This window comes from Vicugna pacos, chromosome 10, assembly GCF_048564905.1.
Source record: "Vicugna pacos chromosome 10, VicPac4, whole genome shotgun sequence".
Taxonomy (NCBI): domain Eukaryota; kingdom Metazoa; phylum Chordata; class Mammalia; order Artiodactyla; family Camelidae; genus Vicugna; species Vicugna pacos.
The window spans coordinates 43,013,069-43,033,647 of NC_132996.1; the positions used below are offsets into that span (position 1 = coordinate 43,013,069).

Consider the following 20,579-nt stretch of genomic DNA (forward strand, 5'->3'; position numbering starts at 1 on the left):
GGTGTCATAAAAAATTTATAACTTCAGAAAGAATGAGCAGCAAAAATTGCATTCCTACTATATCTCTCAAAGACAGGATGTTGTGATTCTGTGTAAATTTTGGTTTAAACCCTACTGAGGCCTAGAAAACTCTACATGACCCTACTCCTGTCTACCTTTTGATCTTTTCCCATCCTATTCTTCCCTTTATTCACTTGAGAGTGGCCACATGCTTTCTTCTGTCCCTCAAAAAAAAAAAAAAACCTGAAAGTTATTTCTTTCCTCCTTATGGTTTTTTTCTTGCTGTTTCCACATCCTCCAGATCTTTGGGCATCATCATTAAGTTTTCAGCTCAAATGCCAACTTTTCACAAAAGTCTTACCTGACCATCCAGCCTTCTGTATCACTTGCTTTCACATGCAAGTTAAAAAAATGTGGCTCAAATCTGCTTAAATAATAGGAGACGTTAGATTTCATGAGAGGAGGTCCCGAGTCAAGTGAGTTTCAGGCTTAATACTTCAACAGGTTCTTTCCTTTTCTCCACTCCAGCCTCCATCGTGTCACCTTCCTTCTAAAACTGGTTCCCTCCATGATTGTAAAATGGTTCTTGGGAAACCTGAGCTATAGGCTCTTTGTTGATACCACACAACTGAAGATGAGAAAAACTTTCTCAGACACCTCCAGCAAACCTGATAAACATTTCATTGGCTGGAACTGTGTCACATGATTATGCTTGGACTAATTGTGAATAAAGTATAAAGTGGATAGAATTTATTCACAATAATAAAAATCATCACTCTTTGAGTTAAGGTCTATTCCTCAACTCAAACTATACAAAATAACTTAATAAAATAAAAAGAAAAAAAGCAAAGACTTTGATTTTTTCTTTACCACTCTATCTTCAGTACACATGGAAAGCACACATTAATTTTTAGTAGAATAACTGAATGAAAGAGGGAAAGACTCAGAACACTTGTTTAGTTGTCGTTGGTGGTGGTGGTCATTTGTTTATTTTTTAACCAGGGTTCCTCTTCAATCATTATGTGATCTTGGCAGAGAGTCACTGAATTCCTTCTAAGTCTTGATTTCCTCATCAGTCAAGCTGGGGAGAGCTGCTGAGGATAAAGTATTGTAGGGAAGCTTAAGTGAGATGGGGAAGGCACTCTGGGGAATGAAAACGCTATACAAATGTACATCACGGTGCTGGACATTGTTCAGAAATCAGTAGTTGTACTCCTGCAGCAAAGATGGGAACAGGAACAAGGTGAGATTGTCAATTTGGCCTCCAAATGGGAAAACCTAATTCTGACATTTTTTGGCCTATATTGAAGATTTCAAGCTGACAAAACACCATTTTTTTAAGTTTCATATTTCACTATAAGAAATGGAGATAGAGAGTCAGCTGAATAAACAGTTACAGCGATCTAAGCCCAGAGGTCACTAAAATTTCAAGATGTTGCATTAAGTAAATATGAGTTGGAATGGGCTCTTTGTAAGCAGGTACGGGATTCATAACCTACGTCAGATTACTTGTCTCTTTCTCCTCCCAGTCTCAGCTGAGAGGGAGTGAAGACAGTTTCTTGCCTTGATAGAGTGAAAATAGATCACTGCATCAGGGCTCAGGAAACTTGGATTATAATTCCAGCTGCTCACTAATTACTTAAGTAACCTTGGATTAACTCAAATATCTGTTTTCCCTTTGTAAAATGAAATAATTGAGAGAAGATTCTTCTATTCTCTAAAACTGCATGATCCCTAAGAGGAAATAGTGAATTTGAATCCCAGACAACATTCCTTGATGACTCAGCTTCCTGAGTCCCTCATTCTACCAGTATCTACCTTCACACATACTTCTACAAAATGCTTTTATTCTAATTTTAAAAGATCACTCTGGGGAGTCATCTTGTTGGCTCATTTAGGTCATTCTTGTTATCCATCAGGATGACACTAATAATAGCTACTATTATCTAGTATGAACTACTTCATACTACATGCTGGACACTATTCTAAGAACTTTAATGTATTCACTCATTCAATCCTCATAACAGCTTTGTGAGATAGATGTGATTGTAATACTTATTTTATATATGAGGAAACTTAGGCAAAGTATGTCCAAACTCATACTACTATTAAATGCCAAAGTAGCAGTTCTGATGTGAACTGTTTAATAACCCCACATATGTGTGCTAAAGTGATAAACTATACTGAGTATGGAGAGCAGGGGAAAAGCTAGCAGGAAGAGACCTGCAGCTAGAAAGCACCATGCCAGGCTCCCAGACCGTTATGTCAGGTACACAGGACGGGTAAACTATTCAAACAATTGAGGAGAAGAACCAAAAGTTTAAGTTCTTTCCCACCAGCCAGTGTGCTCTCAAAATTTTGTCTTCGGGGTTGCCTGCCAAAAATGTGACTTTAAATATAAAACCAACAAAATGAAATCATTTCTTGGAGAACATTTCTGTGGTTGACTGTGGAATGCCAAGTTAAGAATATCTGCCTTGTATTTTCAAGCACATGTGTTGTAGTAATTTTATGGGGTAATGAGTTGGCTTCCATTAAAGATATTTTATTTTTACAGGGGCTGGGGCTGGAGAAACATTATGTAGCAGGCAGTGAAATATCTTACTTTTGCAGATTACTTTAGCTAATCACCTGCAGGTGAATTTTCTAAGACCTCTGACTTCAACCATCTGACTGCTGTGGATTTCAGTGAGGTTTGACTGAAGACTTGGACATGATGGCAAAGGACCTAGTGGTGAGGAATGGAGGAGATTGAGGTATGAAGGAACTGATCAGAGTGTAATGGAAGAAATATGGGACTTTCATCTCAGTTTTAAAGCTTGAATGGTACTTGAGGTCTATTTATTTGATTCAGTTAAAAAATAATTCAAAATGCGATAATTGCAAATAATATGTAAAAGCTAGCATAGTCGTCACTTCCCAGTTTATCACATGGTAGATGTTGCTAATTATCTATCCAATTTCCATTCTTTCCTTCTTTATTAACAAAAGTCAAGTTTTGCTACTAAATATTCTATTCCCTAGAATATCTTGTATCTAGTGGTGACCAGGTGACACTGTTCTTACCAAAGAGAGTTGGCAGTTGGCTGGGGATTTCTAGGAACGATGCTTCTTCTCAGTCCTCCTAAATGGTGGCCAAGAAGATCAACAGCCATTTAGTAACTATGAAGCAAGAGAAATGAGTTGTGATGGTTGAACAGAAAGAAAGATTTAGTTAGATTCCTAATTCTGTGTGAAGCTGATTCAGCTACCCTGACTGCTTAGGCAGAACATTCCTGTCTTTTAAAAAAGAATGCTATCTTTTGATGTGTAAGTACTTGCCCAGTTTTGAGGTTGAAGGAAATACTCTCACCGTGCTTCTCCTCTTACCCACGCCCTGCCAGTGGCCCCAGTTTTCAGGGCTGACATATTCCTACCCAGTGGTGACAGTGCCACAGAGGGAGGGGATCACATGCCATTCCTTCCAAAGTAACTGTTATTCTTGAATGGGGTGAACTATTCTTGGTGTTCTCTGAGAAAAAAAAAAAAGGGGGGTTGTGAAGTATGGAGGTTTTTCAAAAAACTGAAAGTAGAACTACCCTATGACCCAGCAATTCTATTCCTTGGTACATATCAGAAAAAAAATACTAATTCGAAAAGATACATGCATCCCAATGTTTACAGCAGTTTTACTTACAGTTGCCAAGACACATACAGAAGCAACCTAAGTGGCCATGGACAGATGAATGGATAAAGAAGATGTGGTACATATATATACAATGGAATACTTCTCAGTCATACAAAAGAATGAAATTTTGCCATTGGCAGCAACATGGATGGACTTGGAGGGCATCATGCCAAGTGAAATAAATCAGATAGAGAAGGACAACTACTGTATGATATCACTTATATATGGAATCTAAAAAAACTACAACAGACTAGTGAATGTAACAAAAAGAAGCAGACTCACAGATACAGAGAGCAAATAGCGGTTACCAGTGTAAGGAGTGGAGAGGACCAATACAGGGGTGGGGGATCCAAAATAGCGAGTGTAAGATAGACTCAAGGATATATGGTACAACATGAGGAATATAGCCAATATTTTATAATGTAAATGGAAAGTAACCTTTAAAATTGTATAGAAATTAAAAATAAATAAAGAAAAGGCATTGTGATCCAAGATGTTATAAGTTGAAAAGCCTTTGTTGAATTTCAACGTAATAAACACATTAGTCAGTGGAATAAAATAACGTAATGAACATTCTACCAGGAAAGGCAAGTGAACAGGAAAGAGCCGAGTGCCTGATTCTTGCCCCGTAGTGGGCCATCAGAAGAGTCACCCGAGACTTACCACGGCCCTTCTGACAGAGAAAAATCTGCAAAAGACTGGTGGCAGCATTCAGTGTTCTGGGACTGAAATGCAGCCCAATTGGGCAGAATCTGAGGCTGATTACCAACAGTACCTGAGATATTTGGTGGATAAGTGCTATTAAGGAAATTTGAAAGAACTTTGAAGAGAGTACAGATTACCAGATAAGTGAATGGGTACAGTTCACATAGTTCACCTGCTGTCAGAGAGAAGGGACAAGCTTGATGCTGAAAGCTTTCACGTCAAGGGTGGCGGATTGAAAAAATCTTTGATGGCATCATTACATTTTAACAAACTGGCCTTGGGTTTCCTTTTGCATGAGCTAAATACATCCATTACTTATTGAAGCCATTGCTTACTGGGTTTTCTATTATTTGCAGCTGAACTCATTTCACACTGACATATCCCCTCTTTCCTCCCTCCTCAAAATAACCCACTGGGTGAGTGCTCTGTATATAATTGATAAGGCAGAAAAGATATCTGAGTGGCAGACCTCATGATAGAGGAGTTTGACTACGATTATTTTGGCTTCTGTAATCTCTACTCTGGGTTTATGTTTGGTTTTATTTTTGTCCCGAAATGTTTAAGCACATTATATTTGTATGAGTTCCATGAATACCAGTTTCTTTACAATTTGAGGTGGGTTGAGATCTTCCAAGGAAAGGTGGGCATTTTGATTTTCTAAAGGCAGCTTGAGCAATGTAGGATGGCATGCAGAGTAGAAGGTGAAGTAAAGAGAGGTAATCGGTGGAGTGAGTGCCTAAGGTGTGCCGTGTCATGGTACAAGTCATTATGTCATCTTGTTTAGTCCTGAAGAACTGTACTTCAGGCATACTTTGTTAAAAATGATTGGACGGACTCAGAAGTCCGAAACTCAAAGGGTAAAATCTTGCTACTATGTGGCAGAACCAGATTCCTTATCCAGATATTGGCTCAGCACCCAGATTTTTCTGGGACCTGTGCCCATTAAGGAGACGGCACCTTTAGTATCCTGGACAGTTACTAAGCCTGCCTGTTGCTCTGAATGGAGACTCAATCTCTGTCTTCCAAGGCCTTCTGCTATACAGACATCCTTGAAAAGAATGTGTGGAACTAGGGCTGTCAGTGCCTCTGCTTGCAAGCAGAGGATAAATAAGAGCAGCCCATGGAGAATTCTCTCCCAACAGCATTAGCCTCTGTCGCCCCCCCCCCCCGCCATCTCTCTGGCACCCCTCACCACAATTCTATGCCTAAGTGCCTCTTTATCTTAGGGACCTGGGGGTTTTCACCTCTTTTTTTCCCTCCTATCACAGAAGAAAAGTTTTAAAAACTCATTTTAGGCAATAAAATATTTAGAATGTATCCCAAAGGGTTTTCATGTGGTCTTTTCAGGCAAACAAAGTGTAAGAATTAATCCATTAGTTCATTTATTCATTCAATGTTTATGACTAAGTGCTTTCATTTTACAGAGGGCAAGTTTTAATAAGTAAACAAATTAGCCATTTAGACACCAGTGAGTGTAAAGAAGTAAACAGATGAAGTCTGAATTTCACTGGAGGTGAGGCTTGGCTCTTTTACGTTAGAAGGTCTAGAAAGACCTCAGTAAAAAAGCAAAATCTAGGAGGAAGATACAGCTCAGTGGTAGAGTGTGTATTTAGCGTGAACAAGGACCTGGGTTCAATCCCCAGTACCTCCATTAAAATACGTAAATAAATCTAATTACCTATCCCTTCCCCACAAAAAAGACGAAAATAATTTTTTTAGAAAAAGAAGCAAAATTTGAGCTAAGAACTCAATGTATAATAAAGTCAACTATGAAAAGATCCTGAAAAGAAAATACTTTATACAAAGTATTAGTAAGAGCAAAGACCCAGAAAAACAAGCCTAAATCTATTACGTTGAACCCAGTGCCAATGTTTTATGTGCAAACAGGCTAATCTTAAAAATTTCATATGATTCAATATATAAATGTTAGCAGGTATATAGTCACTGCTGTGAGAATTGTGTTTCTGAGTATTTATTTACTTAATCTTATTGAAAATAAGCTTAAAAGTTCTACAGTGTTACTAACTTTGAAATTAATTCAATGCATGAAATTGTAAACACTGTGCTTTTTGAGAGTTTCTTTATTAACATTTTTAAGAAAATTGCTCAACAATTTTCAAGAACCCTGAGAAGCCATAGGTAAATATTAATGCAACTTTAGAAAGCAGATCAAATAACCCATTAGACCAAAATGACCTAAGTTAAATTCTATGAGGGGAAGAATTGGAAATTAAAAGAGAAGGAAACAGTAGGAAAAACAAATGGAAGTACTGGATATCAACAAGCTTTAGTCTGCATGGAAGAGTTTAACAAAGCGGATATGTATTCTGTGAGGCAAAATATTGGAAATAAAATATTTGACTAATAACTACTGAATTATGTTAAGAATATGTACTTTACCTCTAGGGACAGTGATTTCACAATATGTTGTGTGATGGTGAATTTTATGTGTCCATTTAACTGGGCTGTCAAGTGTCCAGATATCTGGTCAAACATTAATCTGGGCGTGTCTGTGAGGGGGTTTCTGGTTGAGAATAACATTTGAACCAGCAGACCTATAGCAAATGGCCCTCCCCAGGGAAGGTGGGGCTGATCCAGTCCTTGGGAGCAGAACCAGAGGGAGGAATAAGGGAGACTCCTCTCCCTCTCTACCTGACTGTGTTCAAGTTGCGACATTACTCTTTTCCTGGACTCAGACTGGAACATATACCACTGGCTGGCCTGGTTCTCAGGCCTTCAGATGTGACCATACCACTGGCTCTCCTGGGCCTGCAAATGACAGGTTGTGGGACTTGCCAGTTTCCATAACTGTGTGATCCAGTTTCTTATAATAAATCTCTTTATATATATACACACACACATATATATATAAACACATACACTCATATATATGTAGTCTCCCCTTGTCTGCGATTTTGCAGGTGGTTTCAGTTACCCATGGCCAACCTTGGTCTGAAAATCATAAGTGGAAAATTCTAGTAATAAACAACTCACAGGTTTTAAATTATGCCTTGTTCTGAGCAGCGAGATGAAATCCCACTCCATCTCGCCCTGAACTTGAATCACCCCTTTGTCCCCTGGACAGGCACTTGGTAGCCATCTTGGTTATCAGATCGACTGTCACAGTATCGCAGTGCTTATGTTCAAGGAACCTTTATTTTTACTTCATAATAGCCCCAAAGCACCAGAGCAGTGATGCTGGCAATTCAGATGTGCCAAAGAGAAGCCGTGAAGTGCTTCCTTTAAGTGACAAGGTAAAAGTTCTTGACTTAATTAGGAAAGAATAAAAACGTATGCTGAGGTTGCTATGATCTGCAGTAAGAACAAATCTTCTATCCATTGAATATGAAGAAAAATAAAGAAAGTCATGCTAGTTTTGCTGTCAGATTGCAAAAGTTACAGCTTAAATGTGTGGTGAGTCCTTAGTTAAGGTGGAAAAGGCATTAACTTTGTACAATAGGATATTTTTAATACAACATATTGTTATAATTTTTCTGTTTTATTATTAGTTATATTATTAGTTGTTAATATCTTACTGTGCTTATTTTATAAATTAAGATTTACCAGAGGAATGTATGAGTAGAAATAAATCATAGTATATATAGGGTTTGGTACTATTCAAGATTTCTGGCATCCATTTAGGGTCTTGGAAAATATCCCCCATGGATAAAGAAGGGGACTACTGTGTGTGTGTGTGTGTGTGTGTGTGTGTATTATTCTTCTTTGCAGACTCTAATACATCTTGCTAGTGATTTAATATGTTACTTTTAACAAGAATATTGGCATTAAAAAATGACAGAATTTTCAAAGGCAGTACTCCATGAATAGCCTTTGTAAGATATACCTTAAATTATAAAACCTAAAATAAAACTACTACCTTGAGTAACGGAGAGATCAACTTGAATTTGAACCTCAGATCCAGTAAATAATCCCTGCCCTGTGAGGAAGTAACTTAACCTAGTTTAGCTCAGTTTCTTGGTCTAAAAGGGCATAAGAATGTCTATCTCAAAGAGCTGCCCCAAGGATTAAGCAAATTCATGTACATAAATTTTCTTACATAAGTCTGACAAATGGTAAGCATTAAATAAATGTTAATAGTTAATATTATTGCTATTATTTTCACCTATGTAGAGCTGATTCTGTAATGCAATTATTCTAATAACTGCTAACATGCTCAAAGATTAATAAGATTATACAAAAGTTTGTGAGCCAAAAAAAGGCTACATGAGCAGAAGCTGCTTATGTAGGGGGTATAACATTATCTTTTAGGCAAATAAAAATATGTTTTTTAGGTCGCGATATCTCGCATTTCCACATCTTGTCAGCATCAACTGTAGCAAAAAGACCAGTGGCCAGCATAACAAGTAGTAATGGGAGTTGGGGAGCCCCTGGGCTGAACCATTTAAATAGTCTCTGTTCCACTTATTTCCGTGAGGGTTGGGCTCAGATCATTTATTTCTCTGTCCTCTTTGTTCACCATGAAACAGGCACTGGGCCTGGACACTTTCCATAGTCTTGCTCAGAATAACGTATGAATTGGCTATTTATTATTGTCCTCATTTTACAGAGGAGGCAACTGAAGCACATGAGTTAGGCGACTGGTCCAAGGTCAAAAGCAATGAGCTGGGGAGCCAGATCTAGGTCCTCAGGTCACGTTCTGGACCACCAAGTTGTGCCTCTCGTTGTCTGTTGAGTGTATCTATACAAATGATATGAAAGATGCTTCAGAATGGAATCTTACTCTGTTTGCAATTTTAATCTAATCGTTTGTTCCAGAAAGGAGAAGGGAAAAGATTACTGACATCATAAACATCTTCTGAAAATTATCATGAAACTTATATTTACCAAATACCTATGTATGCCATCTCAGGGACTGTTGAGCACAGAGAACAGATGAAAACTATTAACACTCCAGATGAGAAAGTGCTTTTGCAGTTTTAGGGATTTCACAATCAGCTTGAAGGCAGTTCAAATATCTCAAGTGAAGAACTCCCTACAATATTTTATTCAGTCCTCACAGCAATCCTGAGAAGTAAGTATTCTTACATTTTTCTACCAATAAAGAAACTAAGATTAGAGATTGAAGTGATTTACTTAAGGTGACAGATAGATGAGAAGCAACATGGAAACCAAACCCAGATCAATCTAGGTCCAAGTTCAGTCTACTTAAGTTATACTATACAATTTCATACAGAGTTTTTTTTTATTTTATTTCTCTATTACTTGGCATCTGAATTTTTCCCTTGCAATTTAGAGACATTAAAAAAGAAAAAGTTCTGATTCCTCTGGTTGTCCTGTGGCAATTATAATTTGAACTTTGAAACCTAGAGTATAAAAATGAAATGATTAAAAATGTCTGTTTCCTAGGAGGTTTTGACTTTAGAAAACAATGCCTCATTAGTCAACACAGAAGGGCATTCTTACTTCATGCCTTACTTTGATTTTGCAAACTCGGCACTGGTGTTATGGTTTGATATAACTCTGGGGTCACGGAATTCATGGTAAGTTAATTCAGCGCAGGGTTTGGCCTAAGACACCAACTGGCTTTAGATGCAAAAGTATATCCAAATTATATGAAATTTATGTGGCACAATATAAATCAAAAAGTACAATTAAGTGTTCCTAGCATAAATCTGGAAATGACTTTCGGCCTGGGGAGCAGGGCCAGGTCCAAAAGGATTGTGAAGACTTTGGGCTTTGAGAAAACATCTTCATGACATTAACATTTCCACAGTTGCCTGAAAAAATTCTCATTGAAATGAGAATATCCGTCAAAGAATAGAGAACAGACCATTGCTTATTGTTTTTCCCAGAAAGGAAAAAGCCTTGAAGAAAAGTTCATAAAAGAATGCAATCATCAACATGCAATTTAAAGCTAATTGACATCTTACCTGTGGTATGATTTCTAGTGCAGCCTTGATGTTTAATAAAAAATGAGAGCTATGTGTTGTATTTCCCTTCTAATTGGCCTTTGGAGGGGAAAGCAATGCTTAACAATATCCTTTTAAAGTTTCAAAGGAAATTCGTTTTGTGATCCTGAATCAAAACCAGTGCTGAAAAATGCTTCCAAATAACAAATGCTTCCACAACAGTCACCTCTGACCACGTTTGACTTCTCCTGAAAACCGATGTCCCGTCATCAACAGCTCATTTCAAAGTATTTTTTTCAGTGACTGTAAACACTTGGATAATAAGCATGTCATTTCCATAAAGGAATGTGACATCTGAGGGAGGAGGAAGTGGTGGAATTCCATGGGTCAGCTCTATCACAAATCCCTCCTCTGTTTCTTTCCTTAAATGTTTTCCCCCGATAGCTTTATTGAGGTGTAATTTATATAATATAAAATTCGCTCATTATAAGTACACAGTCGGATGTCATCCGTACATGTATAGAGTTGTGCAAGCATCACCATAATCCAGTTTTAAGATATTTCTGTCATTTCCAAAATTCCCCTCCCTTGTGCACCTTTGCAGTTTAATCCGCGGTTCCACACTCAGCCTCAGGCGATCACTGATTTTTTTTTTTTTTCTCTATAGCTCTGTCTTTTCTGGATATTTCATCTAAATGCAACCATACAAAATGTAGTCTTGTGTCTGGCTGCTTTTTTTTTAGTTGAACTATAGCTGACTTACAATGTTATGTTAGTTTCAGGTATACCACATGGTGATTCAATGTTTTTATAGATTACATTTCATTGAAAGTTATTACAAAATAATGGCTGCTTTAACTAAGCATGTTTTTGAGGTCCGTGTATGTTGTGGCAGGGTCAGCAGTTTGTTCCTGTTTTATTGCTAAACATTATTCCACTGAATGCACAGACTGCATGTTGTTCATCCGTTCACCAGTTCATGGATGTGAGAATTATTTCATGTTTATGGCTGCTATGAATGACACTGCTATAAACATTCACACACAAGTAAGCATATATTTTCATTTCTTTTTGGTAGATTAGAAGGGGTGAAATTGAAGACTGGATGGCAAACATTATGGACTGAGTTGTGTGCCCTCCAAATTTGTAAGTGACAATATTTGGAGATAGGGCTTTTAAAAAAGTAAATATGGTGAAATGAGGTGATAAGGATGGGGCACTAATCCAATATGATTGGTGTCCTTACAAGAAGAGGAAGAGGCATCAAGGATGCACATGCACGGAGGAAAAACCATGTGAGGACACAGCAAGAATGCAGCAATCTGCGAGTCAAGGAGAGAGGGGTCAGAAGAAGCCAGACCTGCCCACGCCTTGATCTTGGTCTTCCAGCCTTTCGAACTGTGAGAAAATAAATTTCTGCTGCTTAAACTTAAACTGGTATGATAAGTATGTCAGCCCTACCAAACTAATTCAGCAAGTTTATGTTTAACTTTTTAAGAAACCGCCAAACTGTTTTCCACACTGACTGTAACACTTTCATATTCCCATTGGTAATATTTGGAAGTTCTATTTTCTCCACATTCATACTGCAGTTTTAATTTGCATTTCCCTAATGACAAATGATACTGAGCATACATTCATGTGCTTATTAACCATTTATCTTCTTTAGTAAAATATCCACTCATGCCTTTGGCCATTTTAAATTATGTTATGGGTTTTCCTGTTATTGAGTTCTTTACAGGGTCCAGACAAAAGTCCTTTATCAATATATGATTATAAATACCTGTGTGCTGTGATGGATTCTCATTTCCTTTTTTAATGGTTTGTTTTGAAGCATAAAAGGTTTATATTTTGATTAAGTCCAATATATACATTTTCTTTTTATGGATTTTTGCCATCACTCTCCTACCTAAGAATTCTTTGCCTGACCTGTGATGTTCACCTGTGTATTCTTCTAGAAGTTGTGTAGTTTTTGCTCTTACATTTAGACCTATGATCTATTTTGAGTTAAGACTTGTGTATGATGTGAGATAAGGTTTTAAATTCATTCTGTTTTATAAATATCCAATTGTCCCCGTGAAATTTCTCCCACAGAATCGCCATGATGCTTCTGTTGAACATCAATTATAAATGTGAAGGTTAATTTACATATTCTCAGTTCTGTTCCATTGATCTACATGCCTGTCTTTATGCTAGAATGATAATTACTGTAGATTTGTAGTGAATTTTGAAATCGAATAGAATTAGTCCTACATCTTTATTCATTGTTTTTGAAATTATTATGACTGTTCAGGGCCATCTGCCTTCCCATAAAATTTTTCTGGCCAGTTAGTCAATTCCTATAAAATTCTTTCTTGGATTTTAATTGCGGTTATGTTAAATCTATGGATAAATTTAGAGAATTTTCTTCTTAGTGATATTGAGTCTCTCAGTCCAAAAACATGGAATCCCTTTTATTTATCTAGATCTTCTTTAATTTTTTTCAACAATGTTTCTTGGTTTCATGTGCAAGCCTTTCATTTCCTTTAAGCTTATTCCTACGTATTTTGGTTTTTTTGATGTTACTGTGAACGGAATTGTTTTTTAATTTCATTTTTAGGTTGTTCATTGTTAGTATATAGAAATACAAACAATATGTGATTATTGATGATATATACTGAACCTTGCTGAACCCATTTATGAGGTCATGTGTTTTTTAAAATATCCCTAAATATATTCTCTATATAGGATAATCTTAACTGCATTAAAGACAGTTATATTCCTTTCATTCCCAATATGGATGGCTTTAATTTCCTTCTTCCTTCCTTCTTCCCTTCCTCCCCCTCTTTTCTTCCCTTCCTTCTCCCTTTCTTCTTTTTTCCCCTTATTGTTGGCCCTGGCTAAAATGTCTAGTACAATGCTGAGCAGAAGTGACAAGAGCAAATTTCTTGCTTTCTATGTGATTTTAAGCACTCAGTCTAAATGTGTTTGTGCGTATTCTGTTTTTGTGTTCTCTATTTCACTACCTTCATGTCTTTATCTTCCCTTGTCAAAATATCACACAGGTTTAAAGTGTTAATTACTCTAGCTTTGTAAGTCACCTTGACGTCTGCTAGTCTGGTAGAATGATTCTTATTGCCTTCCCGCCTCAAACTGAACTTGACTTTTCCAGGTTTATTGCTTTTCCATGTAAACATATGATCAATTTTTCAAAACCTTTATTGGACTACGACTGGAATAGCATTGACCTTATAGACTAATTTAGGAAAAATTTACATATTTAGATTACTGAATCATTTTATCCATGTGTGTGGAATATCACTTTACCTATTTTGATCTTATTTTATGCTCTAAATAAAAGTTTATAATTGCCTACATTAAAATTTGTATTACATTGAAAGATAATTATTTTAAAAAGCTAAGAGTTTTGAGGTTATTGTGAAGCAATGTCTATCAATCTATTTCTTTCTGTCTTATTAATTATTGTTAGTTTATGAGAAAGCTACTGATTTTTCTATTAATTTATTGTCCATTCACCTTGGTGATTTTCCTCATTATTTCTAAGAGAATTTTAATTTTCTTTTGGACTTTTTTTTATGTAAAGGATGATCTCACCTGTAAATATTCATTTCATTTCTCCCTTTCCAATTGTTTTACCTCCTGTTTCTTTTTTCTTTTTATGTTTTATTGCACTAGATAGGATTACCATTACAACTTTGGAGGAAGCAGCGAAACAGCCATCATTTTTGGTTACTGGCTCTAAAGGGATCTTGAAAGCTTCATCATTAAGAATGATGTATTTTTTAGACATAGCTATTTATTTACTAGAATTAGGCATGATCATATATATAATATTGACATATATTTTTTCCTTACATTTTTCAGATTTAGTTTCAAGGGTACACAGTTTATAAAATGAACTGAAGTTCTCTTCATTTTGTTTTGTTTCAATTAATTTCTTCGTAACAGTAAAAAAATAGCTATCAGTTATTTGAAAGTTTTTTCTAAAACTCACCTCTGAAACCATATGAGCCTGATAATTTTTTTTGTGAGTGGGCTTCTGATTACTGACTTAGTTCCTTTAATAATTTAGAGGTCGGGGGGGGGGGTAGAGGGTGGGAAGGGATAGACTGGGATTTCAAAATTGTAGAATAGATAAACAAGATTACACTGTATAGCACAGGGAAATATACACAAAATGTTAATGATAACTCACAGAGAAAAAAATGTGACAAAGAGTGTGTATATGTCCATGAATGACTGAAAAATTGTGCTGAACACTGGAATTTGACACAACATTGTAAAATGATTATAAATCAATAAAAAATGTTAAAAAAATAATTTAGAGGTCTATGTGAATTTACTATTTCTTTCTGGAGTCAATTTTCATAGCAATTTTCTAAAAGTGTGCCTTAATTTTTCAAATTCATCCATTTTTAATTATATTTTATCATACAATAAATATCAAACATTTTTCATACAATAAATATCAAATAATAAAAAGCACATATGTGAGCTTTTCAGTTCATGTCACTGTTTACAGTATGTGCTTTTCCCACTTTTCCTTGTTCTTCTATTTCTACTGTTACTATCCTGCTATGACTGTCTTGCCAAAGATTTGTCTATTTTCTTAAGTCTTTTCAAAGATAAGATTTTGAATTTATTGAAAGCTTTTATATCCTTGATGATTTTGTGCTGGATTGATTTAGCAGTTTTGACAGGGGCATCTTAATATCTCATTTGATTGAGGCTATCATTTCATTTTTTTCTGACTTGTATTCTTGCTGCTAAAAAAATCTAATTACCATTCCTTTTACAATAATCCGATTTTACTCTTTGGTTGCTTTTAAGATGTTTTGTTTGAACTTGGTGTTCTGTCCTTTCATGATACTAAGTCTATGTGGGAATTTATTTGTATTTGCCCATTTCAATCCTGATATAATAAGGATATGTCAATATAAACATCATGTTTCTCACCAATTATGAAATATTCTCAGTCATTATTTATTTCAATTTTAGTTACCCTCAACTCTTTTTCTTTACCCATTCAAGAACTTGTACAAGATGTAACTGAACCATTACACTTTCTCCTAAATTCCTTTAACCAAAATTTTGGTTTCTAATGGGAGACTTTTTTTTCCCTACTCAGACTCAAGCCTCCTTGCCTTTTTCTGGACTGAGATTTTTTTTCAGTCCCACTAGCATGAAGGAGGCTGCTTTAAATGTGTCCTAGCTTTTACAAAGGATCCCCATTCTAGCTTTAAGTCATTGTTCTGCTCTTAGGTAAGAATAAACCCTGTAACCCTAGGTTATAGAACCTACATCAGGGTTTTCTCTTCCCCAGGACATTATAGGTTTAATATAGTTGCTTACCCTTTTCACTATGAGTTCCCTGATATTTTCTGGAACCTGAGATCTCCATTATTTCACCTGAGTTTAACCATTTATTTACTTACTTACTTTTGTTAAATTCTATCTAGCATTACTATGTTTTTGAAGAAAAGAAGAGCCTGTGTTGGAGTCATTATTTATGTTGCCAAAATCGGAAGTCTTCTTTTACATATGTTTTATATACTTTTTTTGTGCAAAATTAGCTACAATGGCAATGAGCTTTCCCTGGATAATCATTGAAAACTCAGTGTTTGATACTATTACAATCAGTTTACTTATTTCCTACTAAATTCACAATCTATAGTCATTTACCTTCTAGAGTCAGATTATTGAAAAACTCCCTTCTTTAAAAAAATTTTGAAAAAGCAAAAATAATTCCTTTAAGGAGGAAGCAGAATTTTTTCTAAACTAATAAAGAATTTCCTAAATTAGATTTATAACAGCTCAAAGAATGTGGCAGAGTAATTGCTGTTTTTGGAAAATTATTCTTTTATTGATGTCTTCTTAGACAACTTTTCAGCTTGCACTGAATTGCAGTCAGTTGCTCTCATGCATCTGAGCACTGCTAACAGGTAGGAAAAATTTGATGAGTGGATATAAGAAGGAAATTCAAGTCATAAATATGCCAACTGCATATAAGTAGCATTAATTAGAGGCACTCTTGGATGACAGAAAATTAAAATACCCTTCTACAAGTTGGTTGAGTTTTAAACATCCACTTGCTCTCTTATTAAAATATTTCACTGTGTACTTTGGCAAGAGCCATATGACATTATTCTGAAGGTACCTAAAGTTGGAACATTAGACCCAAGAGTCCAGCCCTTAACATTTTCAGGTATTGTGTTCTGTTGGGAAACTGCCATTTCTTTTACGGTCTTTGTTGAAACCAAATGGCAGGAGAGAGTTAAACTGACATTTTCTTAAGCTTTTGTGTTCTCCTGGAAGTGGTCATTATAGATTAGCCATATACTACACTTATGCCTAAATTACATACAGATTGAATGACTGATTTAACTTAAGTCAAACTTTTGGCCAGATTAACCTCATTGTGTAAGACAGGATCTTTGTCATGCATCACCGTGTAAACTTTGACTGTTACAGAACATCAGGTTCCTCACTTGCAGAATAGAAACAGTGTATTCCTTATCAGCTTGTTGTAAGAATTAAAAACTAAAATAGGTGTATAGCCCTGAGCCTTGCCCTAGGTGCTCAATAAATATTCATTCCCATCCCTGATTTTCTAAAATTTTGAATTAAGTGCTCCAGGTAAAAGACAAAGATTTTTAACATGGAATTTAACTCATTATAAGCAGTTTAAAAGAAAAAGATTGAAAACTTAAGATTTAGAAAAGGTTGAAAGTAAAAGAATGAGAAAAATACCATGGAAAAAGAAAACAGCTGTAGCTATTATCAGATAAGTAGACTTTCAGGCAGAAAGCATTATATTAGAGTGGGTCACTTCATAGTGGTAAAAGGTTCCAATCACTAGAATGTTTGAATAATTCTAAAATTGTAGTATCTGTAACCTGTTGCCAGTTTGCCATTTGTGTGACTTATTTGTTCATTCAAACTTACTTTTGTACCTAAAAATTTTAATTCACTCATAGAATTTAACAACTATAAATCTGAAAAGAACTTTGGAGGTGTTCTTTACCCACACTTGTTACTGGTGTGAAGCCTAGCAGACAATGAGTTGGTCAGATTCACAAAGAAGTTACCTCAAAGCTCCACATTTAATTTCACATTAAATATGTTGCCAAAGCTGATAGCTTTCTTTACTTTTCCTTTTTTTAACTGATTTTACAATATTATGTTATTTTCAGGTATACAACATAGTGATTCAGTATTTTTATAACTTGTATGCTATTTAAAGTTATTAGGAAATAATGGCTATATTTCCCTGTGCTGTACAATATATTCTTGTTACTTATTTATTTTACACATAGTAATTTGTGTCCCTTAAGCCAATATCCCTATCTTGCCCCTCTTTCCTTTCCCTCTCCCCACTGGTAACCACTAGTTTGTTTTCCATATCTGTGATCCTGTTTCTGTTTTATTATATACATTTGTTTGTTTTATTTTTTTAGATTCCACATATAAGTGATAACATAGAGTCTTTGTCTTTCTCTGTCTGAATTTTATTTACATTGGCCAAGATATGGAAACAACCTAAGTGCCCATCAACAGATGAATGAATAAAGAAGATGTGGCATGTATGTACAACAGAATATTACTCAGCCATAAAAAGGGAATGAAATGCTGCCATTTGCAACAATGTGGATGACCTAGAGAGTATTATGCTTAGTGAAACAAAGCTGATGGCTTTCTGTTTTTTCTGTGCTTTGTCTGTGATTGTCTTTTCTGTAGGATTTAAAATAATATAATTTGCCCTTTGTGATATTTGCCTAGTCTTTGTCTTCCAGTTTGTTATCTGCACTTTCCCCATCTCTGTGAAATGTTTTTGTTTTGATGCTTGCTACCTCAGAGATTCATCTCCAGCCCCTGACCTCAGCCCAGGCATAAGAGTCTGTGGCAATTCAACCCCTACCCAACACAGGCAATACAAGACCTTCCGCATCAGGGAACCAGCCATAACTATAGACTCCAAGGGATAGATAAAATAAGAGAACAAAAAACAGAAGTGGAGAAGAGTCTGCAAAGATCAGACTTTTACAGACTCTAAAGGAGAAAATTTTTTCTCTTCTTTATAGGGACATGAAGGAGCTTTTTATCTACACCAAGTTCAGGAGATCGAATAGCTGGAAAATAAAGAGCATTAACAATTTTTTTTCTTTTAGAGGTGTGACTGTGAAATTAAAGAATGGGTCATATTCTGCTGTTTAGCCTATGAAACTAAGAACTGGTTTTTCCTTTGTTTCTTTTTCTCTTTCCCCTCCTTAAAGGAACACACGGATGATTTAAGCAGCCTTGGACTACAGCATACCTAAAATAATAAAGCAATTGAGGAGAGAAAAATCAGCTGAAGGTGTAAACCCCCTCCAGGCTGAATGACTGTGGCATATTTCATCTTCTCATTCTAAATCAATGCTAAGCAAAGCACAGAAATGTTTACCTTTGTCTGATGTCTAATTCCCTAAATTTATGTGGAATCATGCACAGATGCGCTGGAAACCAGCCTGGAAAAGCCTGGCATTTTAATTGATCCCAGAGCTTCTTGCCTCACGGCTCCTGCTGGGATGAAGTCTGCTACTTATTCCAAAGATTCTCCGCCCGGTTGCCTAGCCACCGGCAGCTGGCCAATCAAGGTGTCCACAGGCAGCGGAGGAAGTAACCAATCAATTTTTTAATTTCCTTCTGTAAACGGGAGTGAATCAGAGTGGATTTGAAGTCTCATTAGTCAAAAGTGAGACGTGTAGTGTGCATTTTAACATATGTATTAGTTGAATACGTTTGGCGTTTATTCGTAAATACTGATGAAATTTGAAAACGCAATTCAGATAAGTTTGAACCTTGAATTACTAATTTATTTTTTAAAATCAGTTTTATAGTCTTACCAGCCCGATCTAATTTCAGCAGATGTTCATTTTCCTAATTTAATGCTTGCCTCTTAGAAAAACAGCTTCTTATCAAAATTTTCTTCTAGAGAATATGGCACCTTCAATTTCCAAATCATCCAAATTCGATATATTAGAATCACAGCTAAAAACTTCTTGCTTTTGTTCCCCAACCTACCCAGTCATCTGGTTTTTTGGTTTTGGTTTTTCCCCCTATTTTGACCCTATTTCTCCATTCCCATGACCAATACTCTGGTCTAAGGCCCAGATTTCTTCACATTTGGATTCAGAACAGCCCTTGGCTCTGGTTCCTCCCATGCATTCTACGAGCCGTCACCAGCTGTCATCACTTCAGTTCTCTTCTGGAAAACCTTTACTCCAAGGCAGGCCGGCACGAGTTCAAGTCAGTACTTATCCTTTGGCGTATTCCAGGAAGTTGTCTAGCATCTCTGAGCCTGTTTTCTCATCTGTAAACGTGGAGATAATTAAGTCAAACGAGATACTGTCCTGGCTTAATCTGGCTCATGTTGCATACATATTACTTATTGTATAAGTACATATACTCATATATCTTCTACTATCTTTATTTTCACTATGATTTAATGGTTCCCATTATTTGTTTGCATTTTCTTTGTATTTTCACAGTCCTTCATAATCTGGCCTCCTTTCCATCCATCTGTCCATCCTGATTTCCAATATCATTCTTCCTACACCCCTTTCCTCACCATCATGTACCCATCGTTCTGATCAGATGGTCTCCTCACTGAGCCTCCGTTCATCAGGTCATACTCATTCCTGTCACCCCCTAACTCCTCTTTATCCTTCAAATCTCAAACTCAAGCACCACTTCCTAGTGAAAAATTCCTCTATTATCTGCATTCCAAGAACCATCTTCATTTACTTCAGAGAACGTTTCTCTGGGTGTGATTATACATTGCGAGCACAAGCTATTTAATTAATGAATGCTTGCCTCTCCCACTGTGCAGATTTCTGTGAGAACAGGAATAGTAGAAGCTTCTGTTTACTGCTCTGTTCCTAGGGCCTAACATGGTGAGTGCAGTATAAACGTTTTTTATGAGAATGTTATTGACTTTTCATCAACTGACATGGCCTCTACCTTCCCCCCCTTCAGATCTCAAAACTCTTATCTTTTGAGACCCTATATGAATTCCTGTAGAGGGAATCAGTCTTCAAATACATCTTTAGTAAAAACTTTCTATGTGCTCTGTATTATGAGGGGCAACATCGGGAGATTATTTTCCCTGACTTCGTGAAGAAATCCTGAATAAAGAGACAAAAAATAAAATTCACTTAACTCAAGTACTTAAGGGTGTGTGTGTGCATGTGTGTGTGAGAGAGAGAAAGAGAGAGAGAGCGGGAACCCAGAGTGAGGGGTGAGCATAAGGGAGGACTGGAATGAGGCAGTGAGATCTAGTAGGAAAAACCCGAGAG

At 36.2% G+C, this 20,579-nt stretch overlaps 1 long non-coding RNA gene across 1 annotated transcript; it reads right to left on the reverse strand.

The window, feature by feature from the left end:
- Nucleotides 1-960: 960 nt before the first annotated feature.
- On the reverse strand, nt 961-18,802 carry LOC140698988 (uncharacterized). The gene is made up of 3 exons (XR_012077000.1): nt 18,686-18,802; nt 3,067-3,162; nt 961-1,215 (listed from the first exon to the last, which is right to left on the reverse strand). It is a non-coding gene; the product is annotated as an uncharacterized lncRNA (long non-coding RNA).
- Between the last annotated feature and the right edge of the window lie 1,777 nt (nt 18,803-20,579).